This window comes from Homarus americanus, unplaced genomic scaffold (genome assembly GCF_018991925.1).
Source record: "Homarus americanus isolate GMGI-L3 unplaced genomic scaffold, GMGI_Hamer_2.0 scaffold1024, whole genome shotgun sequence".
Classification (NCBI taxonomy): domain Eukaryota; kingdom Metazoa; phylum Arthropoda; class Malacostraca; order Decapoda; family Nephropidae; genus Homarus; species Homarus americanus.
Genome location: NW_024715228.1, coordinates 9,894,721 through 9,909,750, shown reverse-complemented (window position 1 = coordinate 9,909,750; position 15,030 = coordinate 9,894,721). Strand labels below are relative to the sequence as shown.

The window sequence follows — 15,030 nt, the reverse complement described above, 5'->3', positions numbered from 1 at the left end:
AACCCTCCCCCCCACCCCCCACCAATCCTCCCTTCCAGGGTTTTTAACATTTAGTATTAAATAATACCTCAGATTAAAGTTAGGATAATATAATTGACATTGCTGGATTCCTTGTAAGACCAGGAATATTTTGAATATAAATGTCATATATTTTGCACAAAATATAACATAGTTAATTTGAGAAAAAATTTTATCTAAAATTTGTATGTCTAATGCAAAAATATGATGTTTATATTCAAAATGATCATCAAATTATAAGAATTCCAGCAATGTAAATTATATTCAGACCGGGTAATTTGTATGAATTTTATGAGCTAAAACAAATATCTTCAGTTAATAAAAAAAAAAAATAATTCTTCACAGGGTAACAGATGGTCGGTCGGTCCCTCCCTCCCCCCCACCCCCCACCAACCGTCCCAAGGAGATGTGTGGGATAACCACTAAATTTTAATAAATAATACCTCAAACTAAAGTTAGGATAATATAATTGACATTGCTGGATTCCTTGTAAGACCAGGAATATTTTGAATATAAATGTCATATATTTTGCACAAAAGATAACATAGTTAATTTGAGAAAAAAAAAAAAAAAAATATATATATATATATATATATATATATATATATATATATATATATATATATATATATATATATATATATATATATATATATATATATATATATATATATATATATATATATATATATATATATATATATATATATATATATATATATATATATATATATATATATATATATATATATATATATATGTAACCGGTCGGAATTTGCTGGACTTTAATTTCTCACTTGACTTGGGGTTTATTAAAATTTAATAGATGGTAAAGGCAGTGGAAGCGCCCCTTTGAGAAAAATCCCGAACCAGCACAAGAACACTTAAATCTACTACACAAAATGAACTGTCCGTGACCCGTGGAAGGATAGCGTCTGTGACTGGGATGAATGAGACACACTGTAAAATTTAGACACTTATATTCCCTCCAACACTACAAACACAATCAAATAATGGTACACCAATATGCGCACCTCTTAACTTAAACTTAAAACACTACTCTGGGGAATAAAAGTTATAAATGACATAGAAATTATTAGAAACACAGGCAACAATAAATTTGAAGTATTAAGAAATGTTGCTTGCACACATGATCAGGCCTTAAGGGCTTTCACAAAATAATATCAGTCACTGAGGAATGGTAATAAAAAATAAGAAATTAAATACTCTACAATGAATAGGCCTTAAGGGCTTTCAGCAAAATAATATCAGTCACTGAGGAAATGGTAATAGAATTTAAGAAATTAAATACTCTACAATGAATAGGCCTTAAGGGCACTCAACAAAATTATAGCACCCCAACAGATGTACACTTCCTAACCTAACCTAACCACTACTCTGGGGAACAAGGTTATACCTGAGATCAGAATTATGAAGAACAATTAGAGGCATTAAAAGAATCAAATCACAGTATCACTCTGGTTCCACTTAATGGCACAAACATTCAAACAATATTATCAAAATTATTTAGAAACTATTAAACTACACACGTCAAGATAATATCAGTCTGAGGAATGGTGTTAACTACACCCGTAATAAGGGAGGGAAAATGTTCCTCTAGGTATCTCCTAGAGACCTAGACTCACGGTCTCAGTGTGTGACCATTAGTTTACTCAGATAGCCTCAGTGTACTCCCAGTGCGTCCATGGGCAGGAAGAGAGTGAGCCAATCAGACCTTGCGCAGTTGAGAGAAACTTTAGCTTCCCGTTAGCAAGAGGGTTTCACTAGCTGCTCGGGACATGTGGGGTTGTGCACCGGAGTGGTAAGAACTGATCACCCACTGCTGATGCTGGTCCCGTGTCGTGTTAGTTGTCGGGAGCACTCGTTCACTCAAGAGATCCTTTGCTACCCCGCTAAACAGTGACAGGCCTACACTGATCGGTCCAATGGCGACAATCGCCACCCTCAATCATCAACGGCAGTCAATCTCTCGCAGTCAACTCCGGTCAACTCCAATCAACTCCGGTCAACTCCAATCAACTCCAATCAAGTGGGTTCTGACGGAAACCTTGTTATACTGCAATAGCGCAGCACAGGTGACTAGGCCACGTGACTATTTCTGATGGACGCGCGGAACGTCTTGTCTGTGTGAATGCTCTCCGGGACTGGGCCTAGCCAGCGTCGCGTCTCCCCAAGGCGTTAGCTTGGTCCTACGTGATATATTTACCGCCTAACTAATAACTCCTTGGGACACCCGTAACATTATTCAGACTGCTAAACGATCTATAATAATTTCAAATTCAATAATAGTCCCTAAACTTCATGAATCGCATCATTATTAATTCGGTAAATCACATTTAATATCATATAGGCCTAGTTCCGCAATCTCTCGCTACGAGCAGGCAGCGCTCCCTCCCCTCAGATGACCTTGAACGCTCAGTATCACTCATGGCGGGGCATTTGAAATTACTCTGAAATTTCTGAATATTACATATATATATATATATATATATATTTATATATATATATATATATTTATTTATATATATATATATATATATATATATATATATATATATATATATATATATATATATATATATATATATATATATATATATATATATATATATATATATATATATATATATATATATATATATATTCAGCTAGGACTCTCGATTTGCATCAGCTTTGACTTACGACCTTGGGGACTTCACAGCAGGCAGTTGTGACCATTTTTTTTTCAATTTTTTTTCTTTTCTTCAAATGACACACGATTTTCTAACGAACGCTTTCCAGTTAATGTAGTCTCCATGTATAATTAGAAAATTATGGGGCCCCATGTGCATTCAGCTGACTACATTGGTAAGTGCTCAGTCACACTGTATCCATTCCTCATTATTTATTACTTTTACTGTACTGTATTTCATTGTAGATTTTTATTAAAAAAAATAATGTTATTTTTATTTATTTATTTTATTTTTTTATCTATGTCGACTTCGACCATTCGGACTTATGACCTGATTTGGTCCCTAACCCTTCAGAAGTCGGGGAGCACCTGTATATAAACGCATATATACATTCTTACTTTTAAATCACTACTGTAATGTGATACAGGTGATTAATTTTATCTCTTGTGCAAAATATATGGCGTTTATATTCAAATTATTCGCAGGTCTTGCAGGATTCCAGCAATACAAATTATATTCTCCAAATTTTAGTCTGAGATATTATATGATTAAACTGTAAGCTCAGTGAAATCCCCAAACATTTGTCTGAGGGAGGGAGGGAGGGAGGAGGAGGGAGGGAGGAGGGAGGGAGGAGGAGCGAGCGTGGGAAAGGAAGGGGGGAGGGAGGTGGTGTACTTTGACAGTTAGTGGTCTGGTGAAGTATTTAATTTTCTTAGTTTTTTCTTTTTGCTCATAAAATTCCATAGATATGACCTGGGAGAATATAAATTACATTGCTGGAATTCTTATAAGATAGTGATTAATTTGAATATAAACAAGCTATAGTTTGCATTAGACATACAAATTTTAGATCTAATTTAAGAATTTTATTAGAGAGCAAAAATTTTATCTTTGTGCAAAATATTTGACGCTTATATTCAAATTATTCGCTGTCTTGCAAGGATTCCAGCAATGCAAATTATATTCCCCAACTTTAGTCTGTGATTTTATTGTATAACCAGAACCTTTGCTGGGAAGTGGGGAGGGAGGTGACAGTGACATGTTTGACAGTTAGCGCCAAGGTCTGGTGAAGTATTTATTGTTTATTTATGTTCTTTAGATTGAGTATTTGTTTTTGCTTATACAATGTCATAGAAGTGACCTGGGAGAATATAATTTACATTGTTGGAATTCTTATAAGATAGTGATTAATTTGAATGTAAACATGACATAGTTTGCACTAGACAAAATTTTAGTACATTTAGTACATTATTCTCATTACATGTACAGTTCAGCTTTGCCTAGGACAGTGTGTGGTGCATGTAAATGAGTTTCAATAAATGAATAAAGTTACATATATCGAGCGCCAAAAATAATAGTTGAAAAACTTTATGGAGACAGCTTGATGGCTAAATTTTAGAATGACCAATAATTTTAATACTGTATAAAAATACACAAATATTAAGGAGCAAAATTTTCTTGATATTTACTCCATTGGAAACGAATGTAAACATAGAAGAGATTACTGAATTGGCTGTACCCCTCAGCTTATCAGCTGCTGTTCAAAACAAGCGTTTTCGTAGGGATTTTGGATTATCGAATTTTTTTCGTTAACCGAATTGAAGATTCTTATGGAAGGTAATTGTTAACGAAATTTCGTTAACGAGGCGTTAAGTTAACCGAGGACCACTGTAATTGGTGCAGAACTTTCGGTAATGAAGCGACTTTTCTCAAGTCTGCAAAATCCCACATCTCTGGAATTTTTCGGGTACTGTACTGGAATTTTTTTCAGTCTAAACTCGCATCTCTCACAGACAGACAGACAGACACTATGACACATTTAAATGTCTACAATTTTCAACTGTTATGGAAGGATACTACAGCAGAACACATCAGTTATGGCAGTTAGTAAAACAAATGATAAGTGAATAGTGGAAGAGTTTGTGACTGCTTTTGTTTCTAGACACATTACATTACAGCCAGAAAAAAGACTGAAAAAAAGGGAAAAATAATTCATATTTCTCAAATCAAGATTACAACAACCAACTGATTGGTAACCACATACCGAAAGATGACCTTCATGATGTTCAGGGAAATATCGGTAGAGATACTCTGAAGATACTAGCTGCAGTACAGTGTCCTGGGAACTCCAACCGTTGGTTAGATCCAGGGTAAGGTTATTGAAGCCAATGCTGCGATCAGTAAAGAACGCGTGCCAACAGGCGGATGTGGTTAAACTGCACACCTATGGAGTCCTCAAACTTGGCAAGTTTCTGAAAATTAACAAATAAAGATAATTTATACCACAGTTTCTAGTATCTGTGGTAATTCCTTATTTGAAAAGTATTTACAAGAGATTATATATCCATATTTATTTTTACCCAATTGTTCTCTATATTTAAATCAGGAGAGTTAAGGTAGATTCTTTGACAAAACTTTTAACAACTCTGTATATTTGCATATTTCTGCCTAATACCTGTATATTAGTTAAGGAAATATATTTTTAAACTTAATTTGGCTTCACCATTTAACATACTCACCACAATAAAGGATTTTACAAAATCTTCAGCTATACTAGACTGAAATTCTTAGAGCCAGCTATCTAAATGGCATTTTTCTTTAATCTACTTTACAACACTTTTCAACCCCTAAGTAACTTACTGTGAGGATTGGGAAAGCCTTAATCCACTTGCGGTCACCCTGTGGCTCCTGTTCTTGAATGTGGGGTGTGGTGGGTAATTCACCCAAATGCTGTGGCACATCTTCATTCTTAAACAGTGTCGAACTTAATACTTTGTCAGCTTCTATTTTAAGAAGAGAAATTGAGTGGGTGGAGGCCTGGGGAATTAATTTCATTGGAAGAACCTGTAATGAATAGAATGTTGAAAAGAAGGATTGATCCTACAATCCCAGTTTAAAGAGCTAAACACAGATCCGGTGATTCTTGCAGTATACATTCTATGAGGATGAAAACCAAGTCTAGGATCCTCCAGCATGTGATTAGTAATAAATCAGAACAAGTCTAAGACAGCTAAAATATATCCTTAGTTTACCTTTGAGTGCATGTGCTTTCCGGAGTGTACATACAATCATCAAACATCTGTTGTAACCAAAGGATTCATCCTGTGGTTTTCCAAATAATTTGAGCATTCCCAATACTTGTAACCTAGATTTTCATCATTTGAAGACTGAAATCTTCTGTTCAGGTAGATAAGGAATATTGCAGTGCTGTATTAAGAAAATAATAAGTCAATGCTCAATGAAGAAAACTTGATTCTAAGAAAAAATTAAAATAAATAAATAAATTATTTACAACCAAAATATTTCAAGGCAACTCATGTCTAAAAGCTTGAAAACATGATACATTGCCACCATCTATTCTTTAATGAAGCATGATTCTGCAGTCTTGATTGATACAGTTCTCCAAATCATCACACACAATGGAGTGCACTTTCCATGTCTGACAATACCACTTCCTTTTATGGCATCATACATAACAATAAACAAATTATTTACAATTTTTTGATTTGTTCTAAGACTTACCACCACCACCTGTTTTATAACATTTTGGAAAATTTGCACTTAAAATTATTAATGCTGTTATTTCCTACAGAAATAGAATGGAATATTCTCTAATAGATATTTATCTTTTGAAACTAGATTATACAGCATAAACCTTTAGTATATTGGTATAAATATTAACATTTTGGACTTCTCTAAAGACAACTCTATCCTTAAATTTGCATCAAAAATATTTAGATGAAACACTCAAATGCAAGCACAAAGCCAGCTGAGAAATCCACAACAAAAGGCACAACTAGAAAATGTATATTACTGGTCTTAAACTTGTTTAATGGCATACACTGGATCAGGGATTTGTGTGACAGAAGAGGTTGGCACAGACTTTTCCTTCAGCAACTAGCTCTTCCTTGCTAACTCCTGGTTGACCTGGGAATGATCCTGTCTTTGGTTTTCAATTTTTAATTGATACTGGTATAACCAAGTTGTGCAAATAAAGGCTTCTCAGAATCTTCCTTTGAGTTGATGCTACGAACTTGAGTTGCCTGATCCATTGCATCAGTTATAAACTAAAAATAATACCTTTTACACAATATGTAAAACACCAACATCAACTTTTTCTTCTTACCTCTATACAGAGTCCAGAAGATAGCACCCATGAGAACTTCAAAACAGTTGGCTGTGTGAGCTCAAAGTCATGGCAAAAGATCTGAGCCATGAGCATAAAGCTTATAAACTGATCCAGACCAAGTTTCCTGCCAAAACTGCTGAATGCTGATTTTTGAATATGGCTGCTGAATGATTATAATAGATGCATTTAGGTTAATATGGCTAAATTTGGGTTTGGTTCAAATATTTCATTTTATTTTTCTTTGAATTCAAAAATAATTAATGGATACACAATACAGAATCATCTAAACATATAAAGAGATACTTGGTAATTCTCTATGAATATAATGTACTGAACATAAATACAATGGAATAAATTTGTTGGTCAAGGTCTGATGAGGAGGTAATCGGACTCTTCGATTGGGTTTGGTTTGAGGCAGTGGAATTGGGGTGTCCAAACCAAGAATTTTAGTGTAAAACAAAACCAATATTTGATGATGACTCATGTCATTCTGAAACCCTCTAATGTGTACAAGCATAATTCCTTACTTTCAATTAATTGATTTACCTGTAAGTAGCTAAACCACCTTCCTCGAGGCTAGGAATAGATGAGAAAGGAATGAATTGAGTCAAAAATTCAACACAGCATCTCGAGAACTCCAAAGCGTTCATTATGTTGTGATCTTACTTTCTGTCTCAAGTTCTACGGCCAATCGTGACATGGTGTTTGTGAGGTGTTGATTCCTGTAAAGGAATGGTAGTATTACAAAACAGCCTATAAGAAAAACCAATATTTACATATACACACACTCACTTTCGCTCCACACACTCACTTTCACACATAATCTCTCTCCGTGTCCACCTTCCCCAATCTCCAGTTCTCAATACAGGGTTGACAACCTTTATCAAATTAAAACCAGCTCTAGTAGGTTTTTTGTGGGGCTTTTTTAACAGGGATGTTGCACCCGGAAATCACTGACCTATCAGGGGCCTGGGGGACGAAAATGTAATAATGTTAATTATGTAATTTAGGCCTCGTTAATTCGGACCCTTTAATCGGTTTTGGGATAATTCTGACAAATCTAAGAACTTTTTTTTTTAGGAATATTGCCAGGACCTTAAGCTAAAATGCTGGTCCACCCTGCTGGGATAAAACCAGCATCTTTTTGGTTAAATGTAACATCTCCATCACACTGGTGTGGGGGATATAGCAGCTTCAGACATGAAAATACTTACCATTTACTGCCAGTAAACAATGGAAACGTAAATATGTACCAGTGTAATGAAAGGATTGGCAGTTCTTCAGCAAATGGACTCACCAATAGGCTAAATTACCTTAGCGTGTTTTCAGTAGTCTATGTTGAAGTTCTTAGCAGGCTAACTTATCTTATATACGGTATACGGTAATAATTGGTCTAAAAATACTGGTAATAAAACCTTTTCGATATTTCACCGTAATATAGCAGTGATCAACTTTAACCTCCTATTGTTTACAACAGTACGCAGCTGTTGAGTATCAATCAATGAGGCAGTCCTGCGTTTTTAGAATCGTTTTCAGTTAAAACTACATCACAGTATGTTTTACCCTAACTCGCCTGGAATGAATATTTCTCGAAATAAATAGTAGTTTGCTGGCGTGATGTTTTCTTAAAATAGGATAAAATACATAATGAAAAAAAAAAGATTACCTAACCTTCGATGTTCAGAAATGATTCGTTTTTAATAGTTTTGGTTAAAATACTGTTATATTACAATACGTATTCTATTCATACTGCACTTAGTACAATGCATTCATGGAAATGTAATATTTTGTGAAATTACATCCGATATTCAGTGATATGATAAAATCGTGGCAGCTTAATGACTTTTAGCTTTTCGTTAGTTCAAAAGATGTTACCGTAATCGCTTTTATTTGGTTTCAGTTAAAACCGTTTGTATTATATAATATTCTATCCTAATTGATCATATTTCTCAATATTTTTATTAAAATCCTGTTTTCTTGTCAGTCTGCCTTTCAATATTTCTCCCAGTCCTCTCCTTGAACGGGCTATTAGAGATGGTGTTTTGAATGGTTTCAGTTAAAAACTGTTACATCCTGCGTATATTTTTATAAGCATATTTCTGATGAATATATTCCGAGGAAATAAATAGTGTTTTGCTGAAATGTGATGTATTTCAATGTAAAATAGGATAAATACATATGGAAAACAAAAGACTTTACCTAAACTTTCGACGATGTTTTATTCGTTTTTACTAGTTTTCGGGTAAAATACTGTTATATTACAATGATATTCTATTCATACTGTGCTTGATATAATACATTCTGAAATGTAATATTTTGCTGAAATTACGATTACAGTGGAAAGTGGGATAAATCATGGCGGCAATGACTTTGAAATATATCGACATTAATAAATGTCGGTTTAATTCGGACAATGCGTTAAGCGGACACCCTCCCTATTAGTTCAGGATTAACGAGAATTAGAGCTGTAATAATAATAATTATTCAAAGTAAATAAAATTTTCAATAAAATATAAAATAAATAATATAACATTAATAATAATAATAATATATAATAATAAAATTATAAAAATAACAATAATACAGGAGTACTGTAAATAATAAATAATAATAATAATAAAGAAATACAAGAATGAAAAAAAAGATCAAAAAGTGAGAAACTACATTTGACCTAGACCTATGAATTTATTATTAATATAATTTTTATTATATCCCCCCAGGCCCTGATGTGGGTCAGTGATCCTATGCGGGTGGGCTATCACATAAAAAAAAAAAAAAAAAAGTAACCATTCAAAACCGAAAAAATTCCGAAATCCGGAAATTCCTCTGGCCCCAAGGATTTCGGATAAGGGATTAATCAACCTAGCTGGAATTGAAATTGGGCGGAGAAAACTCTCTGTATTCGGGTTTTAAACAGGGTTTCTGAGGATGATGAAAATTAGGGCATTTTCTCCAAAATATTCCAAGTAAACCTCTCTCTTTCTGGGCCTAGGAATAAAATTTCCAGGAGTTTCCAGTGTGCATCATGCTCAATCCGTCCCCGTGCCAGGCGCCTTAGGTGACCTAGCTGCTTGAATCGCAGTTCTTATTCTGCCATTGTCTGAGGTTGTACCTTAAACTAGCTGCTATTTTTTGCGTGACAATTTATGTAGTGCAGTACTGGCACATTACTGTTGCAGGACACAATCAGCCATGCAGTGTTAAAGCTTAGTGCCGAGACATAAAAACTAGCATTACAGTTATATATACTGTACTGTATACATTCCATAAGTGGGAAAACTGGGCACCTTAGCTTTCAACTTATTCAAGACATCTTCAGATCATGAGACCTATTAATCCCCCTCCAACAATGAGTGACCTGACAATGCATCAGAATGTCAGTAATATGAAACCCTAATCCCTCACCCTACCTCAAATAGAGAGAGAGTTTATATTCAATGAGTGATGACATTGCATCAGATCAGGTCAGTAACATAGGAAAATGAGGAAAAATTACTTTTCACCTGAGCGTAATGTTTCTTTAGCATCTCTATTTTCTATTTAGTCATATTTACTCGATTTCTTTCTCTCTTTATTTTTTCTTCTTTTTATGTCTTTTTTTGATTTCTCTGCCTTATCTCTTTTTCTTGTTCTTATTTACTCAAACATTAGCATAGAAGGTGAGGAGAGTGATGAGGTGGTGGGGTGCACCGAGTTTGGGTTTGCACAAGGGTCCTTGTCCTCCTCCTTGTAACTGAGTGTATAGAGAGAATGAGGAAAAATTTACTTCTTTCCCAGACATAATAAATGTTTCTTTCTTGTCTCTATTTTCTATTTATTCTTTAATTACTTTTATTTCTTCTCTTTATTTTTTTTTTTTTTGCATGATTTCTCATCTCTTTATTCTTATTCTTGCTTAAACAATCAAGGAGTGGGTATAGAAGGCTGAGGAGATTAGTAGAAGTGGGTCAGTGACAGAGGGGAGGAGTGATGAGGAGGTGGGAGCTCTGCCGCATCATTTGGGCTGGGAGAATTCTCCCCAGTGCAGAATAATTCATGTCTTCTGTGACACATGGCTCCATTCATGCTCTCATGCCTGTATCACTGGATTGTTGTCTTTTAAAATATATTTATTTAGCAAACTTTAGATAAACTATTCAGGATTATTTTGGTAAAAATGGTGCTTCTAACTAAATTATTTTATTGACTCGGTGAGCATCTTTATCATAGGTGAGGTTTGGAGCCAGGTGGAAGTCGTGAGCAGTTACAGCTTACTGCCTCAATACATGTTCAATTCCCTATGGTTTACACCCATGTTCTTCATTTTTCTTATTTTATAGTTTTATATTCTATTTTCTTTATTTTGCCTTTAGAAATTATAATTATGTTATTTTTATCTTCTTTTTTCTTCAAGCATGGTCAAGTAGCGAACATGCTTAGCTAGCGAGAGAGATGCAGGATGTGTTGGCTCGTGTGAGGCAGACCGTAAGGCAGTTCAGGGGTCACACACAGGTAAATGAGGTTGCATACTATATGGATAATATTGTGCTCAAGTTTTACTACAAGTGGTTAATAAAATTTTTTGTAATGTTCTGACCATCTCAATAAACTCATATTTGTCTATGTCCTTCCTTGCTCACCCATGCATGCCTCTCCACCCCATCTTGTGTGTGTGTGTGTGTGTGTGTGTGTGTGTGTGTGTGTGTGTGTGTGTGTGTGTGTGTGTGTGTGTGTGTGTGTGTGTGTGTGTGTGTGTGCACGTGTGTTTGTGTGTGTGTGTGTGTGTGCACGTGTGTTTGTGTGTGTGTGTGCGTGCATGCATTGTGTGCGTCTTGTGTGTGTGTGTGTGTGTGTAGGAAGAAACCTCTACGTATATAATCCTTTCAAAGCAAATTTCAGCAAGATTTTAATATTTCTTGGATATGCAGCAGTAAGACTCAAATGCAAGGCTCAATGAAATTTCACTGTGGCTTTGTTGAGTTCCATGTAGATAGAATTACATTACCCTTAGTGTATTGGCTGAAAAGGTATGCCTGACTTTTTACACCTCCTGCCTGTAAACTTTGTTTCTAATCCGCCATTTTAAAGCGAGGAAAAGTATTGATTATCAAGTACACCCCACCCCCCACATCTACCAGACTTTGAGTTAGTGTATTATCCTAGATCTTCAAAATGGATTTACGAACTTTAACGAACTACCTGACAGACAGGGTTAAGCTAAAAAAATATGAACTATATCCTTTATATAATATGTTGCAATTTTTGGCATTCAGAAACTAAAATAAAAATAAAAAGAAATCAGTAAAGTCATACCTCTCTTCCGTATATTCATATAATGTATCGCCTATCTCCATATTCTGTACAGCAATGAGATACCACCACAGTTTGTGAGAATTCGGGCATGATCGAGTTAGTTCAAAATTTTCCTAAAAAATAAAAATAATGATCCAGTATAATACATATGACTCTAGGATCACTATCATAGCAATATTTAGAAATGTGTATTTGCTTGGGGTTTTCTCTCGCTCCTCATTATAAACCTTTCCGTCATTGCACAGGGCAACCAGAAACTAAACATAAAACCTTGAATACACTACATTGATTATAATGAACACACAACATTTTAAGATAGTAATTCACCAACCTGTATATGATGGATGAGTGAGAGCAAGCCTGGGCAGGAATCTGGTCTGAAATTTGTAAAATCGCTCTTCTAGCACTTCCAGGGACTGATGGAAGCGTAAGTGACACAAAACAGAGAGCAACATAGCATGCTGGGGAAAAGAAAAAATTGGCTGGAAAACTCTGTCAAGCATATTGATTTTATACTTTACTATCCTTTCCACATTATAAAAAAATCGTAATATTCTTCAAACACCATGAAGATAAAAAAAAAATAAATGAAAAATTCTTTCATTAACAGAATTAAGGAATAAATAACGACGGTGTGAAAATTTCATAAGAGGTAAAGGTAGTACAAAAATATATAAGATCTTGAATTAAACTTAAATTTTTTTAACTAAACACAGTACAGTATTGTTTCAGGCCTTTGTACAAGATTCCTAAGACCAGTATTTTGACATTCTGAAAAAAAAACCTGCCATACAGTACTAGCCCAATTTTTCTAACAGAAATCCATGACGAAACGTGAAATAATTGAAACAGTTCCACAATCTTCCTACAATTCCTGTCCTACTTGGAAATAATTTCCTGGGATGACCAGAAGACTTCCAAGGCCATTGACATGCTATTGAGACAAGAGTGATGAAAGAATCAAAAATGTCTGCAGGGGAGAAATGAAAGAAACCAGAAATGAGCATGCAAAAACGAACCCTAATACTGATACATAATACAGGTACCTCCCCGACTTCTGACCTCTCGACTTACATCCACCGCCTTACGACCCGCCTGGTCATTGCAAAATTGGTCAAATTATGTATTTGAGTCCCAAAGTCAGTACACAGACAAAATTTTCTCATCTGTAATTCGATTTTAAAATGGCTGTGGCATGCTTAAAAGTGAGGTTTGTGAATTGCTGAGAAGAAGAAGACACCCATTTTTTATTTTCTTGTGTGTTATTTAAGCATTTCCGTTTATGACCGGGATCTTCGGTCCATATCCGTCGTGGGAGTCAGGGGTACCTGTATATATGGAACCAGATGAAAAACAAGCTATGAACATGGAATACATCATCAGAATCTTGCCTGCAGGTGATCAAATAATCTGGGCATTGCAGATAGGTCATAGTATTCCAAACACTGAATCCATGCAAAAATCAACTCAATTGAATTATTTAAAATCCCAAAGAAAAATTACAAAATATTAAATATGAAAATAAAAGTTTACATATGAATTGTTTTTGCTAAAGGTCACATAAAAGTTTATAGAGATCAATATTTTTGTGGACTCATTACAGTATCACCATTACCTTTCCGTAATTATAATAATAGCCTCTTAAGCCCCAACCTTGATAACCTTTTCATATGGTGAATGCATATCAATTAACACAGAAGTTAACAAATATAAAGATGGGACAATTATGCCTCTGTAGCAACAAAGTGGATATATTCATAAAATCAATTTGTTGTGGAAACTTCGTTGTTAGAGGTAGATCTAACATGGAGTAAATAGGAATAGGTTCCAATCTTTACGTTATTCTTATTTTGAATACAGGTGTTTTATTTATAGAATGATAACATTCTGAGGTTGTTTTGTAGAGTCCAATTGTTTGTAAATCAACTCTCTTGTAGATACCAAATATATTGTAAAATGAAAAATTATGGATATTAAATTTCTGTTACACCTTTAATATAGCTTTGAAACCTGGTTTTCCTGCTTAGGTGATGTTTGTTCTATCTGAATTTTCTTCAAAGTAATCAGTCTCATCATATTGTCCTGTTCAGGCAGGTGCACATTGATGATGTTTGTATTTGTTTGTAGTTGAACATTCTTAGAAGTAGAAGGCTCCTGTACACCAAAAATTAACAAAAAGCTGCTGCAATAAAATGATACATAGCATGTCATAAATACAATAGCATACATTTTATGTACAGAAAATAGATCCTTCCATCCTCTGGGCGATGTGATGCTGAGAATGGAAGGCAAGTTCAGCCAGGCAGCCACCCACAGTTTACTCAGAGTGTGTGGCTGCTGCACTGTGTGTATGCCATGATATTGCATTAGCAGAGTCAGCGTGAGACTGGGCTGGTGATGAAGACCAGGTGTTATAAAAGGAAAATACCATTTTAATGGCATACAGTATAATGCAATTACTAAAAAATCACCTCGCATTCTGTATGTGAAGTTGCAGTGTCTGTACATAAGTTAATGAATCTCACAGTTGCTGTCTCAATAGGCTAGAGTTCTCACCCTAGACCAATAGAATTAAAAGATTGGTATTGTTTACATTAACACACTACTGTATTATTATTACTTCTAATTCATCGTGTTTATACTCCAGTACAGTACAGTGATATCGGTTAGCCAGAACAATTGGTGCAGAGCTCTTTAGGGATAAAGGTTTCCTAATGTGATGACTCTCTCAACCCCAAAAATCTATATCCATGAATTTTCCAGGTACGGTTCTTCTGGCAAACTTTCCAAGAGTCTGGCATGGACAGACACCATAACATAAATTCTATTCTTTTAACGTGGTTTTCAATGGGATATATATCTAATAAAAATAAAGTAATCTACGCTCGTGGCAAAAAT

At 34.7% G+C, this 15,030-nt stretch overlaps 1 pseudogene; it reads right to left on the bottom strand.

The window, feature by feature from the left end:
- The window catches only part of LOC121857050, an 88,956-nt pseudogene that overhangs the window by 10,739 nt on the left and 63,187 nt on the right, over positions 1–15,030 (bottom strand).